Here is a 25505-nt window from a genome sequence, read left to right as displayed (position 1 = left end):
GTCTGGAGTTGCAGCTCAGTTTTACTACTTTGAACCAAAGCACTTTTCTTAGAATTACAACTACCTCAAGGCAATCGGTTAAGTAAATTTCCAGTTTGTTCATCAGCCTTTGACTCTCCTTGTTCTTCATTATCCTCAATTGCACCTTATGGTGCTGGACTCACGAACACCAGGGAACCTGCCTCCCTTGCACCTTAAACCACACCACCAAAGGCACCTCAACCACCATCTGGCGGGAAATCCCTGGACAACAGAGTGTGCCCCGAAGAAACTGGTGCTGTCCTTCGATTCACTGCATGCCGGCCCAGGGAGCTCTACAGAGCTCTACATCGAGCCACCGTAACTCACTATTGCCCCTGTGGCCCAGACGCTGCATACATGGATCCTGTTCTAATTTTATATAAATGTTAGTGTCAGATAGCATCCCAACAATTACTCTCTCACATAGAATACTATCAAGGACCACTATAGATCTCCCCATTAGAGGAGGGCCAAATCGTAAAAAAGTGTTTATCTCGTAGTGCGTTAATAGCCTGGGGTTCTGCACGACACAGGTAATAGCTGGATTTCCAACTACTATCATAAGATTTTAAAATCTTACCCAACGAAAAGTAAAAAATCATCCATCACATTGGACCACGTACTGTATGTACTGGCTAAAAGGAAAGGTTAGGACAGATTTTCCCCCTCCTATACCACATTCAGATAATACAGAACCGCATGATTCACACAACAGAATTTTCAAAGACATAAGGACCACTCGCTCTCAAAAATTTAGACCCATATACTAATTAATTACACCTGATGAAACATCGTTATTATTATCTACAAGACAATGATTAACTCAATCCCGGCTCACCCCTTTCATGAAATGTTTTTTTTATTATTAGTATTCGCAGAAACCTATTAATGTCTAACAAAATTGTAACGGATCTCCTAGCACCCTGACCGGGTGCCTCTGTTGAATGGATGCTCCTAGTGCTTCCCGAGGACTCCAAGCACTCCACTTGACACCGTAGGCGTTGCAGACCCCACGAACCGCCGAAGTTTGGTTGAGGTCTCACCGTCTCCTACCCACCCTGGACCTACGCCAAGGCTCCAGGCTCCAGTGGGGGAAGCTCTCCAGAGAGCAGGAACAGCTCTTACAAGAGCTAGTAGTTATAGCCAGGGGAGTATAGCAAATCTTCAGCGTATAGCAATCCCCCAGTGTTGATCAGTTACCCTAACACCAGCCTCAACATGATGAAGGGTAAAACAGGAACTCTTTATTTGAACACACAAGCATTGATTTATACACATCTTCCAACAAGGTTACCACCCCCAGGGTTTTGTAAAAACAGCCAATAACCACGTAAAATACACTCAGACACTCCCACACAAAATCCTTCCCTCTGCCTGTGATACAATTACCTCACACTGGGTTGATGTAATCATCACAGGCAGGAGAATACACAATATTTTCTGTCCTGGAGACAACCGAGATGTAATTCAATTATCTCTCAGGACAAAGGGACATCGCCAATACACATAGAGAGACAATGGAACAGACCTCACTACTCAACGTATACAATGTCCCACCCTTTACAATACACATAGACATTTAACATCCCAAAATGGCTAAATTAGACCAGGGGTTCAAGTTAGTACAAGTCCTTTGTGAACAAAGGAGGCCTGGCTGATGAGAGGGCCCATAATCCTGGGGCAAGAGGTTGGTAGCCAGGCCCCTCCAAAACCCAGTGGCGAGGTTGGTTTCACCACACATCTCCCCCTCCCAGGGAAGACTAACCAGATACCTGACCTCACGACGGTCGGTACCTGAGTTAGTCTGGCCATCCACCCACAACCAAATACTGGACCTGTTGAATTTTGGGGCCTGGCTCTGTTCTGTATGTCCCCAGCTGTTGAGTGGGCATCTGCTACTCCATGCTTCATTGTTGTTCTCTAGCTTGTAGCTGTAGGTACTTGGTGGGCAGAGGCCAACTGCACTCTGCCCAGATGCTAGCTCTTCCGCTGGGGTAGACTGTGGGAAGTCCGGCTCTGGAGAAGAGGATAGGGGAGGGCAGAGGCCAACTGCGCTCTGCCCAGATGCCAGCTCTTCCACTGGGGTAGCCTGTGGGAAGTCAGCCTCTGGAGAAGAGGATAGAGGAGGGCAGAGGCCAACTGCGCTCTGCCTAGATGCCAGCTCTTCCGCTGGGATGGGGTCAGGGAATCCTACCCCCAGGACCTTGTTGTGGATCAGCTGTGGAGAGGAGGGATCGCTTACCTCCTCCTCCTGGCATTCCTGCAGGGTTGGTGGGGAATCTGTACCGGCCGTCCAGCATCCCGGTTGACCTGGTGCGGAGACTGCGGTCCCATCTTCACAGTTGGAGATAGGGGTGTTGTCCCCCCTGTGGTTGGGGAGAGAGACCGGTTGTCTCCACTCCCTTCAAAGTACACTGCCGCTGGGGAATGGAGACAATGCTCTCCTCTCCCTGCAAAACATACTGCCACTGGGGAGCAGGACCAACTGTCCCTACTCCCTGAAACTCCGGCTGCCGTTGGGGAACTGGGCCGACTGCCCAGCATCCCTGTAGGGCTGGTGGAGAGATCTCGGTCCCATCTCCACCTGCCATATGAGTTTCCCCCCAGGACCAGTCTATGAGGTCCCCTACCTCTGTAGCTGGTACTGAAGCAGGGGATACTTTAGTCGGGTCTTCCCAGCTGTAGGGTTGTAGGTCTGGGACTGCCACCCAGCTCTCTGGCAGTGTATATTGGGACCGAATTGAGCTGAAGCGGTATAAGTAATTCTGCTCCAGCTCCCACTCCTTTGTCACTAGAGATTTCAGGTCTCATCTCACCTCTCTTGCTTTAGCCCAATCATGCATAGCCTCCCTGTAGTCATAGATATCCCAAAACCGGGACTCTCCAGCATCTCCGAATTCCGGTTCTGCAAAGGCCTCAAACAACAGGCCAGGGCCATCATAATCCTCACCCTCTGGTCTGTCGTGCTCAGCCATCCAGGGGGAGTGCCGAATCACATACCACCAGAGTGCCTGGTAGGCGTTGTCTAGCCAAAGCTCCTTCCATACCAGGCTCTCCATTTCTGTCACCCACTCATCCAGGGGCTGCTCTCCCAAGAGACCCTTCCGCATCGCCACACGCTCCTGTAGCCGCTGCTCATAACTGGGGAGGCACGCTCCTCGCCGCCGCTGGGCATTTTCAAGGGCATCATACCAGATTTCCTTTCTGTCTGCATCCCTGTAGTCCGCGGCTGCCTCCTCCTCCTCGTCATAGAACGCTGTCCGAAGATTTGCTGATTCCATCCTGCTGTAGCCAGGGGCGCTGTACAGATACTAGCGTTGCCCTCAATTTTGTAAATCCACGAACGGTGTGTCCGAGCTGCTTCTCCTCTCACTAGGATGCCATCCCACTGCTTGCCACCAATGTAACGGATCTCCTAGCACCCTGACCGGGTACCTCCGTCGAATGGATGCTCCTAGTGCTTCACGAGGACTCCAAGCACTCTACTTGACACCGTAAGCGCTGCAGACCCCACGAACCGCCGAAGCTTGGTTGAGGTCTCACCGTTTCCTACCCACCCTGGACCTACGACAAGGCTCCAGGCTCCAGTGGGGGAAGCTCTCCTAAATCCAGAGAGCAGCAACAGCTCTTACAAGAGCTAGTAGTTATAGCCAGGGGAGTATAGCAAATCTTCAGCGTATAGCAATCCCCACATCTTCCAACAAGGTTACCACCCACAGGGTTTTGTAAAAACAGCCAATAACCACGTACAATAAACTCAGACACTCCCACACAAAATCCTCCCCTCTGCCTGTGATACATTTACCTCACACTGGGTTGATATAATTATCACAGGCAGGAGAATACACAATATCTTCTGTCCTGGAGACAACCGAGACTTAATTCAATTATCTCTCAGGACAAAGGGACTTCACCAATACACATAAAGAGACAATGGAACAGACCTCACTACTCAACGTATGCAATGTCCCACCCTTTACAATACACATAGACATTTAACATCCCAAAATGGCACGAATTAGACCAGGGGTTCAAGTTAGTACAAGTCCTTTGTGAACAAAGGAGGCCTGGCTGATGAGAAGGCCCATAATCCTGGGGCAAGAGGCTGGTAGCCAGGCCCCTCCAAAACCCAGTGGCGAGGTTGGTTTCGCCACAAAGATATTAGATATATCAAATTGTGTTACTGGTATAAAGTTTAAACCTTTCATAAACAATGCTACATGTGATAACATTCTAATAAATTCATTATGGTAATGTGTTGAGATGTTATCTCTGTATCCAGATTTACAGTTACCGGCAGGTCCTGAAATATTTGGACAGTGACACAGGTTTTGGCATTTTAGCTGTTTACCACAACATCTTCAAGATACAGTTATATAATCTATATGGACTTAAAGTGCAGACTCTCAGCTTTAATGTAAGAGTATATACATCCTAATTGGAGGAGGGCTTTAGGAATTACAAGTCTTTAATATGCAGCTGCCTCTTTTTCAAGGGAACAAAGGTAAAATTATCTCAAAAGCTATTTAATAGGCTGCATGGGTGTCGGGATTCGAACCCGTGACCAGCCACATCCCAGGCAGTAGCCCTGCTTACTAGGCTACCATCTGCTCTGGACATTCCTCCCTGAAACCTATTAGTTAACCTCAGTCTTGCCAAGCCTTGCTCATCACCCTTGATTCCCCACACCTGGTACTTCCCTATATAAGTCCAGCCCCTTGCACTCTAGCTTGCTGATTATTGAGCTCCTGAGCCTTGATCAAGCTTCTCCTCATCTGTTGCTCTTGTTACTGCTGGAAGTCCACTGCTGACCAGGAATTGCCTACCGACTACTCTTCTGCCTTATCCATACCTACTGAACTGCTACCACCGTTGCCATCCGGATTGTCTGACCACGCTTACTGCCGCCTGCCCTGACCCACCGCCTGCCTACTGACTACTCTTTTGCCTTATCCCTACCTACTGAACTGCTACCACCGTTGCCATCCGGATTGTCTGACCACGCTTACTACCTGCCTGCGGTCCTTGCCACTGGGCTCCACTCCTACCTCCAGCCAGCGGTCCTCTGACACAGGTGAGCCTGTAGGACTGTTACAGAATAATCAGCCACACTATGGAGTCCGCAATGGCCACTCTGCGTAAGCAGGTCTCTGAACTTCAAGAATTTGGTACTACATATCAGGAGAAATTTGCCCAGCTCCAAGTCGTAGTCCAAAGCCAACAGAGCGAGATTATTGAACTACAGAGGCAACTCCTGGACGTCCGCGGCACGGCTGCAGACACCCGCATGCCACTCCCACCAAGATTCGGCGGTGATAGACGTCAGTATCGGGGGTTTCTAAACCAATGCCGCATCTATTTTCAGATGTACCCGGCACCCTTCACCACCGAGAAGAAGAAGGTGCTATTCATGGTCAATCTCCTGACGGATGAAGCATTAGCATGGGCATCACCATACGTGGAGACTAACAGTCAGCTCCTGAACAACCTAAACAACTTCATCACCGCAATGAGCCAAGTCTTCGACGACCCCAACCGCTGTGCGACAGCCGAGGCGCGACTACATAGTCTGCGGCAAGGGAGACGCTCCGTCGCCGAATACACCGCTGAGTTTCGCCGTTGGGTCACGGACACCACCTGGAACCCAGCGGCACAGAGGAGCCAATTCCGGCGAGGCCTGTCCGAATTAATAAAGGACGAACTCGCCAGAGTTGAGGCCCCGGACGATCTGGATGACTTCATTCAGTTATGCATCCGGATAGATCAAAGACTCTCCGAGAGGAAGAAAGAAAGACTCTGGTCCTTGGACCACAGACCCACTTATTCCTTCTCTTCCACCGCCCAGCGCGACCCCCGGTCAGCAACTGAACCTATGCAGGTCGACGCTCTACGTAGGTCTCTATCCACAGCTGAGAAGGAGAGATGGCTGGCCGAAAACCTCTGCCTCTACTGTGGGGAGCCGGGTCATTTTGCCATCAAATGTCCTCATAAGATCCGAAAGACTATTGCCGTCACAGAACTAAAGGAGCAACCACAGACTCCAACCCCACCAGCAGCCCCTGAAAATAACAACACGGCGGCTCATGGATCCCACTTCATCGTCCCCATCCTCATCGAGATTGAGGGGCGACAACTCCCCTGTTCAGCGATGTTAGACTCCGGGGCGGGAGGCAACTTCATGGACCTAACCTTCGCCCGCGAAAAGAATATTCCACTGACAATCAAGGCAGCCCCCGTTGACCTGGAAACCGTCGACGGATCCCCACTCTCCTCGGGGCCGGCCACTCACGAGACCACCGAACTACAACTCCTCATAGAACCAGATCACCGTGAAAAGATCCACTTCTCTCTGATCGCCTCCCCGAAGTTCCCAGTGATCTTGGGCATCCCATGGTTGGCCACCCACAACCCCTCGGTGGACTGGGAAACCCGCTGCATACGATTCCCGTCCGAGTTCTGCACGCTAAATTGCTCCCACAAACCCGTCCTTCCACCCGAAGACACCACCATCTCAAAACTATCTGTCAAGGATCTGCTACCCCCTCAATACAGCGAGTTCCAGGATGTCTGCGACAAGAAAAAACGCAGACAAGCTGCCACCACATCGACCCTACGACTGCCCTATAGAACTGTTGCCCGGGGCCGAAATACCCTTTGGCAGTATCTACTCCCTCTCAGAGCCTGAACTCAAGGCTCTGAAAGAGTACCTGGACGAGGACCTGAGGAAGGGGTTCATCCGGCCCTCCACCTCTCCCGCGGGAGCCCCCTTTTTCTTCGTAGAGAAAAAAGACTCCTCCCTGCGTCCCTGCATAGACTACAGAAAGCTTAATGACATAACCGTAAAAAACTGGTACCCGCTCCCACTGATTTCCGAACTCCTTGAGAGACTCCGGGAAGCAAAGATCTTCACCAAACTCGACCTTCGAGGGGCCTACAACCTCGTCCGAATCCACCCTGGGGACGAATGGAAGACCGCCTTCCGGACACGTTATGGTCATTTCGAGTACCTGGTCATGCCTTTCGGACTCTGCAATGCTCCCGCCACCTTCCAGCACTTTATTAACTACGTCCTCAGGGACATGCTGGATCTGTTTGTAGTCGTTTACCTGGACGACATCTTGATCTTCTCTGAAGACCTCGAGCAGCACCGCGAACACGTCCGCAGGGTACTGCAGAGGCTCAGACAGAACTCTCTCTATATCAAGCTAGAGAAATGCGAGTTTGAGCGAACCACCACTCAGTTCCTCGGATACATCATCTCCCCAGAGGGCCTAAGTATGGACCCGGGGAAGGTCCAAGCTGTGATGAACTGGCCCGTTCCTAAAAACGAGAAGGAGATACAAAGATTCATTGGCTTCGCCAACTTCTATCGGAAGTTTATCCGGAACTTCTCCAAGGTCATAGCACCAATCACCCAACTCACCAAGAAGGCAGTCCCCTTCTCCTGGACACCCGAGGCCCAGGAGGCCTTCACCAAGTTGAAACTCCTCTTCACTTCTGCCCCAATCCTAATCCACCCGAACCCCGAGCTCCCATTTACAGTCGAAGTGGATGCATCAGACTCTGCGGTGGGGGCAGTTTTGTCACAACGGACAGGGGAGAGGATGCTATTACACCCGTGCGCATATTTCTCCCGCCAGATGTCCCCCTCTGAGAAGAACTATGACATCGGGAACAAAGAACTACTGGCGATCAAGGATGCCTTCTCCGAGTGGAGACACCTGCTGGAGGGAGCCACCAACCCCATAATCGTACTAACTGACCACAAGAACCTCGAGTTCATCCGCAGCGCTAAGAGACTCTCAGCCAGACAGGCCAGATGGAGCCTATTCTTTTCCCGCTTCAACTATCTCATCACCTATCGCCCTGGATCAAAAAACGGCAAGGCTGACGCCCTCTCCAGAATGTTTTCCGAGCCCTCACAGAGTAACAAGGGCCAAAATAACATCTTGCCCGAGAGAAGGGTCGTAGGGGCCACCTACTCTAAAGAACTCCTGGGCACAATCAAAGAAGGATATGAAAATGACCCCTTCCTCTCCCACCCCACAGGCAATGTCAGCCTTACGTTTAAGAACGGTCATTGGTTTCATCAGGACCTACAACTAGAAATCGCACGGCTTGAAGTGCTCAAACTCAACCATGACTCCAAGGTGGCCGGCCATTTTGGCACAAGAAAGACCCAGGAGCTTCTCTCCCGCTCCTTCTGGTGGCCAACATACAGGGAGGACATCAAGAGGTACATCTCCTCGTGCACGGTCTGTGCCCGCAATAAGACTCCTCGTTCCTCTCCCGTGGGTCTGTTACAACCTCTCCCGATTCCCTCCCGCCCCTGGGGCTCGATCTCCATGGACTTTGTGGTAGACCTTCCTCCTTCAAAAGGGATGAACACCATCCTGGTCGTGGTCGACCGTCTCACCAAGATGGCCCATTTCATCCCCTCCAAAGGCCTACCCACAGCCAAACAGATGGCCGATCTTATTCTCAGAGAGGTCTTCAGGCTGCATGGGATCCCGGACGACGTGGCCTCCGACCGAGGTGTACAATTTGCCTCAAAGGGTTAAAGTGAACCTGTCCTCTGCTTTCCACCCTCAGTCAAACGGGCAGACGGAGAGAACTAATCAGACCCTAGAGCAATACCTACGCTGTTTCAGCTCCCACCTGCAGGATGACTGGCTTGATCATCTCCCCACGGCCGAGTTCGCCTACAACAATGCTGAGCACAGCTCAACCAAGCACAGCCCCTTCTTTGCTAACACAGGCTCACACCCGGTGTTCATTCCCCACCTACCCGTTGCCTCCACCCTCCCAGCAGTGGCCGAACGCCTAACAACCCTACAGGAGGCACAAGAGAACATTATAGACAACCTCCAGCTTGCCCAGAGGCGCTTTAAACAGGGAGCAGACAGACGTCGCAAACCCACCCCGGGTTTCCATGTGGAAGACAAGGTATGGCTGTCCACCAGGAACCTCAGATTGAAGGTCCCCTCCAAAAAATTTGCCCAAAGATACATGGGTCCGTTCCGGATCACCGCACAAATCAACGAGGTCACGTTCCGGCTCGACCTTCCGGACTCCATTAGGGTGCACCCTGTCTTCCATTGCCCTCTCCTCAAGTCATACGTGGAGAACACCTTCACAGGCCGCCACTCGCCCCCACCACCACCCGTGAGGGTTCAGGGTGAAGAAGAATACGTTGTCGCAAAGATCCTCGACTCCAGGATCCACCGGGGAAGACTACAATACCTAATTGGGTGGGAGGGTTACCCTCCCGAGGATAACTCCTGGGAGCAAGAAGAGAATGTCCACGCCCCCAGACTGGTAAAAGAGTTCCACCAACGGCACCCCGGTAAGCCTGCCCCTGCGGTGCCCGGAGGTCACCTTGGAAGGGGGGGAGTACTGTCGGGATTCGAACCCGTGACCAGCCACATCCCAGGCAGTAGCCCTGCTTACTAGGCTACCATCCTCTCTGGACATTCCTCCCTGAAACCTATTAGTTAACCTCAGTCTTGCCAAGCCTTGCTCATCACCCTTGATTCCCCACACCTGCTACTTCCCTATATAAGTCCAGCCCCTTGCACTCTAGCTTGCTGATTATTGAGCTCCTGAGCCTTGATCAAGCTTCTCCTCATCTGTTGCTCTTGTTACTGCTGGAAGTCCACTGCTGGAAGTCCACTGCTGACCAGGAATTGCCTACCGACTACTCTTCTGCCTTATCCCTACCTACTGAACTGCTACCACCGTTGCCATCCGGATTGTCTGACCACGCTTACTGCCGCCTGCCCTGACCCACCGCCTGCCTACCGACTACTCTTCTGCCTTATCCCTACCTACTGAACTGCTACCACCGTTGCCATCCGGATTGTCTGACCACGCTTACTACCTGCCTGCGGTCCTTGCCACTGGGCTCCACTCCTACCTCCAGCCAGCGGTCCTCTGACACAGGTGAGCCTGTAGGACTGTTACAATGGGTTATTCCCTTGGTAATTCGTCATAAATTAAGCAGGTAAAAGGTCTGGAGTTTATTCCAGTTGTGGCATTTAAATTTAGAAGCTGTCGCTGTGAAACCACAAAATGCGGTCAAAGGAGCTCTCCATGGAAGTGAAACAGACCATTATTAGGCTAAAAATAAAGAATAAATCCATCAGAGATATAGCAGAAATGGTAGGAGTTGCAAATCAACAGTTTGGTACATTCTAGTAAAAAAAAAAATGCACTGGTGCTTGGATGTCCACGGAATAAAACAGTGGTAGATGATCGCAGAATCCTTTCCATGATGAAGAAAAACCTCTTCACAACATACACCCAAGTGAGGAAGTAGGTGTATCAGTATCTAAGTCTACCATAAAGTGAAGACTTCATGAAAGCAAATACAGAGGGTTCACCACAAGGTGCAAACTATTAATCAGCCTCGAAACTAGAAAGGCCAGATTACACTTTGCGAACAACATCTAAAGAAGCCAGCCCAGATCTGGAACAGCATTCTTTGAAATGATAAAGCTAAGAACCTATACCAGAATGATGGGAAGAAGAAAGTATGAGAAGGCTTGGAAGAGTTCATGGTCCAAAGCACACCACATCCGCTGTAAAACATGGTGGAGGCAGTGTCATGGCATGGACATGCAAGGCTTCCAGTGGCACTGGGTCAGTAGTGTTTATTGATGATGTGACTGAAGCAGCCAGATTAATGCTGAAGTGTACAAGGATATACTATCTGCTCAGATTCAACCAAATGCAGGAGATTGTTTGGAGGGCGCTTCACAGTACAGATGGACAATGATCCAAAACATACTGTGAAAGAAACCCAGCAGTTTTTAAAGGCAAAGAAGTGTAATATTCTGAAATGGCCGTCACCAGGTCTCAACCCGATCGAGCATCCATTTCAATTGCTTATGACAAAATTTAAGATAGATAATCCAAAAAGACCCACAAACAAGCAAAAACTGGAGACAGCTACGGTAAAGGCTTGGCAAAGCATCACAAAGAGGAAACCTAGCATTTGGTGATGTCCATGGGTTCCAGACTTCAGGTAGTCATTGCCTACAGAGGAGTCTCTACAAAGTATTCAAAATGAACATTTTATTTATGGTAATGTTACTCTGTCCAATTACTTTTGAGCCCCTAAAGTGAGGAGGCTTTGCATAAAAATGGTTTCAATTCCTGAACGTTTCACTGGATATTTTTGTTCAACCTGTCAAATATTTCTGGACCTAACTGTATTGTTTGTTGGGGTGTCTGTTCCCTCGTATGTAATATCTATTTTTATCAAGCTCTTATGTTTATTTGACCTATGTTTTATTTCACCTACGGGGATAGTTGTTTGTAAACTAGGCGCATAAGCCATCTGGATATGAGATGTGAGGTGTCCATAATACCATCTGTAATGTCCACATCAGATGAGGAAAAGTTAACCCTTGATTTGCGCCAAATTTATGAACTGGTGCACTTTAATAATATATGTGGGATGAGTGTAATATGGTTTATACCTTTAGGTGTAAAAGTAGACCATGGGGTTGCCTGCTGTGAGATGCAACATTTTTATGACATTTTGAAAAGTCACATATAGTAAGTGTGCCATAATCCTGGTCTAATCTGGAGTTTGGTCTAGAAAATGGAACTCTTGCAGAATAGACATAGAGATCAAAATGTCGCAAAAAAAAAGGCAAAAAACAGTTGTACCGTAGAAAACAGTTGTACCGTAGCTCATAAATTGGTCCCTAGGTCTGAAAGTTCATTAGCTGTATCTAGATATTCATTACAGTTTTTCATTCAAATGGGGAGCACAGGTCCTCATTCTCATTTGTTGGTTTGTACTCTGAGCTCCGGTGGCTACCTTTGATCGGCTCTTGGGGGAGTTGAGGCTAGTGATGTACGAACATCGGCTGGGACGATTCACGAACGTCAACGCGTGCTCGCGAACAAATATTTGCGAACCGCGCGTTTGCAGCGGGCCCCATTTACTTTAATGCAGGCAAACCTGAAAAACCTTCAGGTCATATTTGCAGCCAGCAAACACTTACTAGAAGTTCACAAATAGTCCCACAACATGGACAGTGACATGCCGGAGGGGGATCATTGGCAAAAATTCCCACCAAAAATATGCATTTTAATCAGGGGCCATTTTTATGCGTCTTAAAGGGAAGCTCTCAAAAATGTGCCCTGCTGGAGCCTACAAAATGTTTATTTCCTATCGGTTTGATGTATACAAATGTGCAGCACTCCATGTTTTTGTATCCTGCAGAGTACATTAAAAAATGCATACGTTAGCGTAATTTTTTTTTCCTACCATGGAACTGTATGGTGAAAGTACGCCACTGTACGGCATCAGTCTGAGGCATCTGTTAATGCATACATTTTGGGGATGCATTAAATGGATGGTAAAAATAGGATGTGAACCCAGCCCTAGTGTCAGAATAAGCACCAGTACACAGCGGAGCAGCGTGGCGGAGAGGGGAGGCCGCCATGTACTGACAGAGCACTACCTGGTCCTGTTGGTCAGGGGTGAGGACTGTCTCCCAAAGATCATTTTCTACTGGGAAATACAGGGCACAGTATAATACACTAGAATCTATATAATACTATATAATAATAATACAATTAGATGGTCATTTATTATATAGAAATAAGTCTATGTTAGGCGTATTTCTGACACAGATTGTGGCGCAAAGGTCCTTAGCACTGCAATCTGCATATTTTCCACGCTCATGCCAGGTCTAAAAAAGGATGGGGTGGGCAGGAAAAGGGATACAGTTATGGCCATCCAGTTATTGGATACCACCGCCATACATTGACTGGATAACACCGCCGTACAGTGACTGGATAACACCGCCATACAGTGACTGGATAACACCGCCATACAGTGACTGGATAACACCGCCATACAGTGACTGGATAACACCGCCATACAGTGACTGGATAACACCGCCATACAGTGACTGGATAACACCGCCATACAGTGACTGGATAACACCGCCATACAGTGACTGGATAACACCGCCATACAGTGACTGGATAACACCGCCATACAGTGACTGGATAACACCGCCATACAGTGACTGGATAACACCGCCATACCGTGACTGGACAAAAGGGTGTAAGAGGGCACAGTACAGGGAATGACTAGAGGCACTGCACAGGGTGTGGTAAGAGGGCACAATGCAGGGTATAAAGGGGCACAGTACGGGGTGAGGGGCACAGTCACATGACCCTGTGACATTAGAAGGTCCTTATGGTGAATGCGGTTCATACGCCACTATAATAAGAGGCAGAGGAGTGAGACAAGGGTGTGATTATGTGGCTAGAAATAAAAAATAATTAACTATCGGCCAGTACAGGCCCCAGAAATTAGGCAATAGGCATTCACCTGACAGCAAAGAACTTTGGAGATCGAGATTTGTCACCTTTATTAGACTAAATTATCCTGTGCAGGTCCAAAAAGCAAAATTAAACAACACAAAATTACAACAACAAAAAAGCGTCCGGGTGTGGATGGGGGTCCCTCATACTGGTAGTTGGCTGGTGAGAAGGGCCAGGTTGGGAAGAAGAGGGGACATGTTGGCCGTAAGTGGACTCCCTACTATATGTAGACCCATAATGTCAAGGAGGGTATTTTGGCGGGTGCTGTGAAACTTGAGGAGGTGTCCTTGGCAGAGTGCCAGTGATTTGCCCATGGCTGCGCCAGTTCTCCAAAAGCCCTAAAAATTTCGAAGGGATCATTTGGAGGAGTGGCTTCCTCCAGAACAATACCTACTGCTGCTTGAGTCCTAAGGTATTGTTCTGGAGGCAGATTCCTAAAATGAGTAGCCAGACTCCTTACTTAGAGGTCAAAATTTTCCTTTAGGGCGTGCTCACGATAGATACTCCAGGACCTGAGTATTTACTGCAGTAAAACAAAACATGCAATGCAACAGCTCTCTGCAAACCAAATAAAGTACAACATTGCATCATAATTGCAAGTGCTATACTAATAAGTTAGAAATGCTTGGCAAATCATTTTGTACAAAATAATTTGAGCCCGTCTGCCGCACGTCAAGGCGATCTCTGTTAGACGAGTTCCTAACACTAAATTCTGCCTGTTATGTGCCATGACGGCTACCATATAATTCAGGGACTGTAGGTTCCACATGCATGCTGGGCCTGCTTTAATTTCTGTCATTTTTGGTGCCAAAATGGCCTTCATTATATCCAAGGAATGCAGGTACCAACATGCACGCCGGGCCCACTCCACACCACTCCTGGTGCCAATTGGCCACCAAAGACCCGGCATGCATGTTGGTCTCATGCACACATTTGGTGGTATTGTGACAAAATAACACCCTTTTGGCAAGCAGTTTGTGGCGTTTTATCAAAAATGAGTGGGGTACACATCCCTGTTAATCCGAAACTTTGCCTGTTTGGTTTGTATAATGATATAAAGGGTTCAAAGAACATAAAAATCTTGTGTGCGGCCTTTGGAAACAACAGGAAATACCTTCAACCCAGAAATGGATTGTCAAGTGTGACCAGATATGTAGGCTTGAGCAGATAGTGCATTGGGACTCTGGATCCCCGCTTAAATTTGAGACCATTTGGAACCCCTGGAGATCTTATTGACGATTTACCCTGGACTAATTGCGTTAAAATAAACATATACTTAGTATACTTGAATAAATGCCCTTACATGATGATGAGCGGGTCTGAGTGCATATGGATGAGACGCCACGGCATCTGACTGTCCTTAACATGTTGATGTTATTTGATTAAAGAGTGAGTACCTTATGGACCACTTATCTGCTTTCCCCCCCCCCCCCTTATTTCCCTTATCTACCCCCCCCCCCCCCCCACCTACCTGTTTATGTCTAATTTCTGTTTGTTTTGTGTTTAGTTATAAGTTTAATTACATGTGGGGATAGGCGCCACGTGGTTGAATATGTTCCGTAACGATCGACTCTGTCCGGAATGTTTGTTTACAAGAATATAGACAATGTCATAGAGATGTTCCTGATACGCGCTATATCATCTTGTATTTGTATATTATTTGATCTGAATGGATATGTATCTCTTGTATCAAACAGTCAGTATATTTGCTTTATTGGATGACAAAACAATAAAAAGAGTTTTAAAACAAAATGATTTGCCAAGCATCTCTAACTTATTAGTATAGCACTTGCAGTTATGATGCAATTTTGTACTTTATTTGGATTGCAGAGAGCTGTTGCATTGCATGTTTTGTTTTACAGTATTGTTCTCAGCCGTAGCAACGTTTCCCTGTGCTTTGGGATGTGCTGACTGACCCCCTTTTTCTTTGCAGTATTTACTGCAGTCTCCAATACTGGAGAAGGTCTCCTCCGCCGCGTCTGGAGAGGCAAATCTGGGTCCAATTCCACTGGAGGAGGAATAATGGGACACACTGTAGGCTCTCCCTTCACGACTGTCTGTATGAGGTTGGGATGTTGGACCTTCATCCTCGCGTGCACTGGAGTGCTGCTCCAATGTCTCCTCAATTTCCTCCTCAAGGTTGTCCTCCGTTCTTAAAAAAAAAACAAGACAACATGTTAAATATGATGTATCTAACGTGAAACATTACTAAACACATAGTCATATCCTAATTTTTTATGGAAAACTTTTACAAACAATCTGCGCCCAGCATCAGGTTGTGACATAATGATATGTAGGGGCCATTCGATAGTACACATAGTGATATTTAAAGGGGTTCTCCAGGTTCAGCTGTGTCATAGGTCAATGATTCCTTTGCTACAGTACAGGTCTTGCTATCACAGAATGTTTTTATAACATTTAACTCAAATATTATAGGTTAATATGGGCAAGTATGGCAGTTTGATACAAAAAGTTGCTCAAAAGATTAGGGGACATTTATCAAACTGGTGTAATGTGAAACTAGCAGATTCCTCCTTTCATTTTTCACAGCTCTTTTGGAAAATTAAAAGTGGAATCAGATTAGTTGCTATGGGCAACTAAGCCAGTTCTACTTTACACAAGTGTGAAGAATCTCCACCATTATTGAAACCACAAATCAAACACATTTATTCTATTCTGCCCCAAAAAAACTATTTTCACACCCACATATTACAGATGGCTGCATATTTACCCAAATATTCTAAAAAAAGACCCATAAAAGATCATTGAAGGTAAAAATATAGAGTAATATTATATTTACATTACATACTATATTTTCAATTACTATAGCATCATTAACACATTATGAACATATTACTTACTGTCGCAAATCCATTATGTCACGTAGGAACATTAGCTGCTCCTTAAACATATAGGGGCGTTTTTTCGGGAGCCCAGAACCACTTTGGCTGTGCATCATTTCCTTGAGGAACTAGTCCTGGCAGCTACGCCATCTGTTTTTAACCTCTCCAAATGTAGATAAAAAAAAAAACATAACAGGATAATGTTCAAATTATCTGTACTGTTTGTCATGTGCTAAGCTACATACTACAGTGTACGACATGTGCTAGGCTATTGTCACGGTCTTTGTTGTGCGCCGTGACACTTTAGCCGTACATGTTGGTTGCCTGGGGCAACGCGTTGTTGTCGTAGCATGTATGAGCTTTGCTCCCCTTCTCCTGGTTCCTTCCCTGGCTGGGTTAACCACCTTTCTGGGGGTGGTCACTAGGTGGTTCTTACACCTGTGGCTGGAGGCCAGGAGTCAGTTTTACTCCAGCCTAGGTGTTTGCTGGAGTTATGCTCCTGGTCTGGATTTGCCATCTTCCAGTGTGAGGGCCACTTACTGGGACATCAATGTCTTCTCAATGTTTCCCTGTGTCACCTTCCATTCCTATTATGTCTCTATGTGTAGTGTTGTTTGTATGGGTTGGTGTTTTATGTCTAGTTGTTGTTACATGTCTGGTGGTGTCTGTTGTCCAGCATGTTTGTTTGACATGTTCCCTGTGTGTTGTGCCTCCGGAAGTGGGTGTCAGGGTTCCCCTGAGGGGGAACCACTAGTCTGTGCAGCTCTGCTGGGGGCCACCATGCATCCTGTCTGCATAGGGGCTCCGGTTGTCATTGTTGCCGCGGGAGGTAAGTGTGTGTTGTTTCTGGGCTCTTACCTGCCGATTCTGTAGCTGTGCACTGCCTGTCCCTTTCCTTGCAGCTTGGCCAGTGAGACTCCTGTTCATCCGTGTCTGGGATGAACAGGTTGTCTCTGCCTTTCTCTATTTGAGGGATTATCAGGGCGACTCAGGTTCCCAGGTTCCTGGGTATGAGCCGTCCTACCATCCAGGTCCGCTCATACGGTTAGGAGTCAGGGCGAGGATTAGGGAAGCATAGGAGGTGTCGTGCTCCCCTTATCCCGGTCTCTGGCCTAGTTGCTACCCTGGCTGCTTCTCGTACGGTGGGGAGTTTCCCCCACTCCCCACCGTGACAGCTACAGTCAGGTCCATAAATATTGGGACATCAACACTATTCTAACATTTTTGGCTCTATACACCACCACAATGGATTTGAAATGAAACGAACAAGATGTGCTTTAACTGCAGACTGTCAGTTTTAATTTGAGAGTATTTACATCCAAATCAGGTGAACGGTGTAGGAATTACAACAGTTCGCATATGTGCCTCTCACTTGTTAGGGGACCAAAAGTAATTGGACAATTGGCTTCTCAGCTGTTCCACGGCCAGGTGTGTGTTATTCCCTCATGATCACAATTACAATGAGCAGATAAAAGGTCCAGAGTTCATTTCAAGTGTGCTATTTGCATTTGGAATCTGTTGCTGTCAACTCTTAAGATGAGATCCAAAGAGCTGTCACTATCAGTGAAGCAAGCTATCATTAGGCTGAAAAAAAAACTAAACAAACCCATCAGACAGATAGCAAAAACATTAGGTGTGGCCAAAACAACTGTTTGGAACATCCCTAAAAAGAAGGAACGCACCGATGAGCTCAGCAACACCAAAAGACCCGGAAGACCACGGAAAACAACTGTGGTGGATGACCGAAGAATTCTTTCCCTGGTGAAGAAAACACCCTTCACAACAGTAGGCCAGATCAAGAGCACTCTCCAGGAGGTAGGTGTATGTGTGTCAAAGTCAACAATCAAGAGAAGACTTCACCAGAGTGAATACAGAGGGTTCACCACAAGATGTAAACCATTGGTGAGCCTCAAAAACAGGAAGGCCAGATCAGAGTTTGCCAAACGACATCTAAAATAGCCTTCACAGTTCTGGAACAACATCCTATGGACAGATGAGACCAAGATCAACTTGTACCAGCGTGATGGGAAGAGAAGAGTATGGAGAAGGAAAGGAACTGCTCATGATCCTAAGCATACCACATAATCTGTGAAGCATGGTGGTGGTAGTGCCATGGCGTGGGCATGTATGGCTGCCAATGGAACTGGTTCTCTTGTATTTATTGATGATGTGACTGCTGACAAAAGCAGCAGGGTGAATTCTGAAGTGGTTCGGGCAATATTATCTGCTCATATTCAACCAAATGCTTCAGAACTCATTGGACGGCGCTTCACAGTGCAGATGGACAATGACCCAAAGCATACTGCAAAAGCAACCAAAGAGTTTTTTAAGGGAAAGAAGTCAATCATCTGACCTGAATCCGATTGAGCATGCATTTTACTTGCTGAAGACAAAACTGAAGGGAAAATGCCCCAAGAACAAGCAGGAACTGAAGACAGTTGCAGTAGAGGCCTGGCAGAGCATCACTAGGGATGAAACCCAGCGTCTGGTGATGTCTATGCGTTCCAGACTTCAGGCTGTAATTGACTGCAAAGGATTTACAACCAAGTATTAAAAAGTGAAAGTTTAATTTATGATTATTATTATGTCCCATTACTTTTGGCCCCTTAACCAGTGGGAGGCACATATGCAAACTGTTTTAATTCCTACACCGTTCACCTGATTTGGATGTAAATGTCCTCAAATTAAAGCTGACAGTCTGCAGTTAAAGCACATCTTGTTAGTTTCATGTCAAATCCATTGTGATGGTGTATAGAGCCAAAAATGTTAGAATTGTGTTGATGTCCCAATATTCATGGACCTGACTGTACATTCTAGTGTACGACATGTGCTAGGCTACATACTACAGTGTATAACATATGCTAGGCTACAAACCGGATTCCAAAAAAGTTGGGACACTATACAAATCGTGAATAAAAACTGAATGCAATGATGTGGAGGTGCCAACTTCTAATATTTTATTCAGTATAGAACATAAATCACGCAACAAAAGTTTAAACTGAGAAAATGTACAATTTTAAGGGAAAAATAAGTTGAATCAGAATTTCATGGTGTCAACAAATCCCCAAAAAGTTGGGACAAGGCCATTTTCACCACTGTGTGGCATCTCCCCTTCTTCTTACAACACTCAACAGACGTCTGGGGACCGAGGAGAGCAGTTTCTCAAGTTTAGAAATAGGAATGCTCTCCCATTCTTGTCTAATACAGGCCTCTAACTGTTCAATCGTCTTGGGCCTTCTTTGTTGCACCTTCCTCTTTATGATGTGCCAAATGTTCTCTGTAGGTGAAAGATCTGGACTGCAGACTGGCCATTTCAGTACCCGGATCCTTCTCCTACGCAGCCATGATGTTGTGATTGATGCAGAATGTGGTCTGGCATTATCTTGTTGAAAAATGCAGGGTCTTCCCTGAAAGAGATGACGTCTGGATGGGAGCATATGTTGTTCTAGAACCTGAATATATTTTTCTGCATTGATGGTGCCTTTCCAGACATGCAAGCTGCCCATGCCACACGCACTCATGCAACCCCATACCATCAGAGATGCAGGCTTCTAAACTGAGCGTTGATAACAACTTGGGATGTCCTTGTCCTCTTTGGTCCAGATGACATGGCGTCCCAGATTTCCAAAAAGAACTTCGAATCGTGACTTGCTGACCACAGAACAGTCTTCCATTTTGCCACACTCCATTTTAAATGATCCCTGGCCCAGTGAAAACACCTGAGCTTGTGGATCTTGCTTAGAAATGGCTTCTTCTTTGCACTGTAGAGTTTCAGCTGGCAACGACGGATGGCACGGTGGATTGTGTTCACTGACAATGGTTTCTGGAAGTATTCCTGAGCCCATTCTGTGATTTCCTTTACAGTAGCATTCCTGTTTGTGGTGCAGTGTCGTTTAAGGGCCCGGAGATCACGGGCATCCAGTATGGTTTTACGGCCTTGACCCTTATGCACAGAGATTGTTCCAGATTCTCTGAGTCTTCGGATGATGTTATGCACAGTTGATGATGATAGATGCAAAGTCTTTGCAATTTTTCGCTGGGTAACACCTTTCTGATATTGCTCCACTATCTTTCTGCGCAACATTGTGGGAATTGGCGATCCTCTACCCATCTTGGCTTCTGAGAGACACTGCCACTCTGAGAAGCTCTTTTTATACCCAATCATGTTGCCAATGGACCTAATTAGTGTTAATTGGTCTTCCAGCTCTTCGTTATGCTCAAATTTACTTTTTCCAGCCTCTTATTGCTACTTGTCCCAACTTTTTGGGGATTTGTTGACACCGTGAAAATTTGAATCAACGTATTTTTCCTTTAAAATGATACATTTACTCGGATTAAACGTTTGATCTGTCATCTACGTTCTATTACAAATAAAATATTGACATTTGCCATCTCCACATCATTGCATTCAGTTTTTATTCACAATTTGTTTAGCGTCCCAACTTTTTTGGAATCCGGTTTGTAAATACTACAGTGTATGACAAGTGCTAGGCCACATACTACAGTGTACAACATATGTTAGGCTACATACTACAGTGTATGACATGTGCATGGCTACATACTACAGTGTACAACATATGTTAGGCTACATACTACAGTGTATGACATGTGCCAGGCTACATACTACAGTGTATGACATGTGCCAGGCTACATACTACAGTGTGTGACAAGTGCTAGGCCACATACTACAGTGTATGACATGTGCTAGGCTACATACTACAGTGTACGACATATGCTAGGCTACATACTACAGTGTATGACATGTGCTAGGCTACATACTACAGTGTATGACATGTGCTAGGCTACATACTACAGTGTATGACATGTGCTAGGCTACATACTACAGTGTGTGACATGTGCTAGGCTACATACTACAGTGAATGACATGTGCTAGGCTACATACTACACCTTATGACATGTGCTAGGCTACATACTACACCTTATGACATGTGCTAGGCTACATACTACAGTGTATGACATGTGCTAGGCTACATACTACAGTGTATGATATTTGCTGGGCTAGTTAATATATGCTAATGTTCAATAACATTTTTCAAAATTGAACTTACCCAGAACATGCCTATTTTTCTCCGCAGGTAGCAAGATAATCCCAGCAACGTTTTCTGAATTGATATGCTTTTATTTCATACACAGATAATATGATACAGGACACGTTTCGGCCCATCCAGCCTTTCTCAACCGCATAATGTCAGAATAACCAGAAACAACATATATATAGGTGCTCAACCTAAGACACCTGATAACTGATAATGACATCATCAATTAATCAAATGAACAGGAAGTGACGTCATGTATGAAAAAAAAAATTCAATTAAATCTACAACATGTATGAGGTTTTTCATCCTTGATAATGTCGATCATTATGATGTGGCTATCTGAAAGAAAAATACATCATATATTTTAAAAACACATAATTTCATAGTCACTGTTGAGACCTCTGGGTTGTAAGGTGTCTAATGTATGTATCCAGAAGGCCTACCTCCTTAATAACGCTAGTATTTTTCTCAGCAGTCTTTGGCCAAACATTGGCAAAAAGCTTCTGGGTTATCTCCAGCCAGGCTGCTTCCTTCTTGTACCCAGACCGTGTGTCCCAAATTCAGGGCCTCTCCTGCACAAGGACGATCATTTTCTCATGTCTATTGGTCGTGGGATTTTGGGCATCTTGTCAGATGCACTGCGAGGGCTGGCTTAAAAGTAGGAAGCTGCTCCTCACACTCCAAACGCTCTGCAGATGCTTGCAAACACCAAACTTCCTGTGTCATGTGACTTCACTATTAATAGTAACATCTATAAATATCGCAACGCAATGCATAATAACGCAACGCATTACATCCACATACATTGCGTTTTTCACGCAGCCCCATTTACTTCTGTGGGGCCAGGGCTGTGTTAAAAACGCAGAATATAGAACATGCTGCGTTTTTCACGCAACGCTGAACTGATGCGTGAAAAAAAACGCTCATGTACACAGACCCATTGAAATCAAGGGGTCAGGATTCAGTGCGGGTGCTATGCGTTCACGTCACGCATTGCACTTGCGCGGAAAATTCGCTCGTGTGAAAGAGGTCTTACAGCTGTTTTTTTTACAACTTATTTGTGCAGATGTTTGTGAAACCACTCACTCCAATTTTGAAAAATGGTTGGAAAATAGGCATGTTTAGCCTGTCAAGCTGACTTAAGCCAGATTTATCAACTTAAAACTGCAAAATGTTTGCCATCTTACTTCAGTAAAGCCAGCAGCATCATAAAAATCCATCTGACCTTCACAGGTTCCTGAAGCAGAAGACTCCAAGCTCACAGCCGAAGCCTCCCAAGATAGTGTTAAGAGCACTGATGAATCAGACCAACTCAGCATTGCAGCAAGTGAGCAAGGGGATTTAGACATAGCTGCCATCTCTAAGACCTTCTTTAAGGCGACTATAACCCCTGTTCTCGCTGAGCTATTGGAGATAAAGACTGAAATTAAGCATATTGGGGTGTTGGTAGAGGCCCTGGAGGCCACGTGCTCCGCCATAATGGTGCATTCTATTGCTCTGGAATCTCGATCTACGGATCATCTAGCTCACATCAATAATGCCCTGACTCTAACAGAAGATCAAGAAAATAGAAGCAGAAGATAAATTGTTTGCATCAATCCTGGTCTTCTGATTCTTTACAGAAAGTGTCTCTAGAGGTCTTCACAGAACTTCTCGTAGTGGATGCTAGCTCAGGGGATTACAAATTAGAGGATCCACAGGTCCCTTAGGCCTAAGCCATCCCCATCAGAGCATCTTCGAGATGTGGTAAGTGGTTTGCTCTCTTTTGTGGATACATCCAAGATCTTAAAGGGCTGCAAGAGAAAAGGCCCCTGTGCCATATGCCGGTTCAGAGCTTGCTCTTTACCAAGACATTGTGCGATCCATACTTGCTAAAAGGATAATCCTTCAACCCTTCCTAGAGCAGCTACACCTGAAGAACATAGGTTCAGCCTCTAAATTGCACACAATGGTCGGCGTCTGAGAGTTCATACCCCAGATCTTACTAAAGTGTGGTCAGTGCTGGATATAGCAATTATCAAGATACCATCTTGGATGCCCGCAGACACTGACGTCTTCCTACCTACCTTGCCTAATCAGGAGCTTTGCCAGCCAGTCCCCAAAGGCAAGCATCAGCAGTCAGGAATGTATACCAGGATATTTCCCATAGATATGGCCTGGGAGTCAGTGTTACTCCCTGTTACACCCTCTGTGGTTTCTCTGTGGGCCCATGCATCCAAGGTTCGTGCTTAGACTGTTGTTCACATATGGCGTTTTACTGTTATGGACATGGACCCTGATCTTGATTATTTATCTTTTTCCTTATGAGAGGTCCCCCTATGGTGCCTTATTTCCTATCTCTTTATTTTTCCTTTTTTTTCTTATTTTTATCCCTTTTATATTCTTAGTCTTCAGAGACTTTGTTCTACACTGTTTTATAATACTTACCATGTCATCAGGTTATGTTACCCGATTATAACAGATCTCTGGAGTTCTCTATCCACTGCTCCAAGTTAAGAGGGCAGTGTGCTGCCTTTTACTAACCTTAAGAAAAAGCACCTAAGGTCACATTGAGTTATGTTCTATGTTGAAATGTTAGCTTCTTCATAGGTACTGCTTGTATACTGTTGGTCAGGACAGTTTTTTGTCTTTGCTTATCCATCCACCCCAACCTCCCCCCCCCCTTCTACTTCCATTCTAGTCACTAGTTCCTATGAGTCTAGTAACATGTTCCCCACCTTTGTACTGCCAGGGTACACGTGCCACATATGGACCCCGTGCTTGTGGGTCATAGTTCCCATTTCCCCCCTCATCTCGGGGCATTTTATTCTTCCTACCATCTAACTCACCCCTTCTTACTGATCTTGTGTCCATTGGCCCCTAACCTTCTATCCAGATGGACTGTACAGTTACAACCCTGAATGTAAAGGGTTTTAACTCACCCAATTAGAGAAGTCATATCTTCCTTTTGCTACACAAACTAAAGACTCACACCCTCTTTTTGCCAGAGACCCATTTTTGAAAGAACCGAATCCCTAAACTCCCAAGATCCTCTTTCTTGCAATGGTTCTATAGTAGTTATGCCTCCTCACCCTCCAAGTGAGTGTCTATAACTATCCATAATTCTGTCCCCATTGTTTTGAAATAGCAATACACTGAAATGGAAAGAAGACTCCTACTGGTCAAGGGTGAGATTGGTTCAGAGATGTACACCCTAGCTAGTCTCCGGTCAAGTCCCTTGGCTGCTGAAAACCTTAGACACTCTGCAACTGTTTGCAGAAGGCAGTGTAATTTTGGGTACTGATTTGAACATTACATTGAACCCCTCCATAGATTCTTCTACGAATAAATCCCATGTTTCCAACATATTGACCAGTAAGTTACAGGAGAAGCTTCATGATCTGCATTTAGTGGACATCTGGAGATCTTTCAACCCATCCACCAGAGATTATATTTTCCATTTTTCATCTGGCACATAGACGTAATTTACCTCTTGCATTGTTAGGGATCGAGGCGGAAAAAGCATTCGACCGGGTTAACCGGTCCTTCCTGAAAGCCACTTTATATAAAATTAATTTCCCCCCTGAGATCGTTTCTGCCATATTCGCACTCTATGCACAACTTTCCACCCATCTTAAAATAAATGGCATGGGATGAGACAGGGATGCCCTCTTTACCTTCCCTTTTTATTTTAGTAGTAGAAACTACTTGCAGCTTAAATGTGTTGCTTTCACAGATGATTTATTGTTTCTTCTTTCTAACCCTGTATCTGACCTCCCAGCTCCCATGACTCACAAAAACATTGGAAGACTTTGGCCTTTTATCCAATTTCAAAGTAAATATAACTAAATCTACAGTAATTAATGTCACAGCTCTTGCTCAAGAGATGTTCTCAGCCAAAAAACATTCCTCATACCCATGGGTTGCCGCTTCCCTTAAATATCCATCTGATATGTAGGTAGATCTACGGCACACCAAATTATTTTTTCAATGCTGTTTTAATCAGTATTCATGTTCACATCACTTTGCACATTTTTTGTCCAGATTATATAGTAATCTTAACCCTTTCATGACCAAGGGTCATTGATGCCCCAGTGTCCAGGTCAAAATTTACAAATCTGGTAATAACTTTTGAACACTTTTACTTATCCAAGCCATTCTGAGATTGTTTTCTCGTGACACATTGTACTTCATGATAGTTATAAATTTGAGTCAATATATTTCACCTTTATTTATGAAAAAATCCCAAATT

The sequence above is a fragment of the Bufo gargarizans genome, chromosome 2, assembly GCF_014858855.1.
Source record: "Bufo gargarizans isolate SCDJY-AF-19 chromosome 2, ASM1485885v1, whole genome shotgun sequence".
NCBI classification, from domain to species: Eukaryota; Metazoa; Chordata; class Amphibia; order Anura; family Bufonidae; genus Bufo; species Bufo gargarizans.
Note: the sequence above shows the minus strand (reverse complement) of the source record.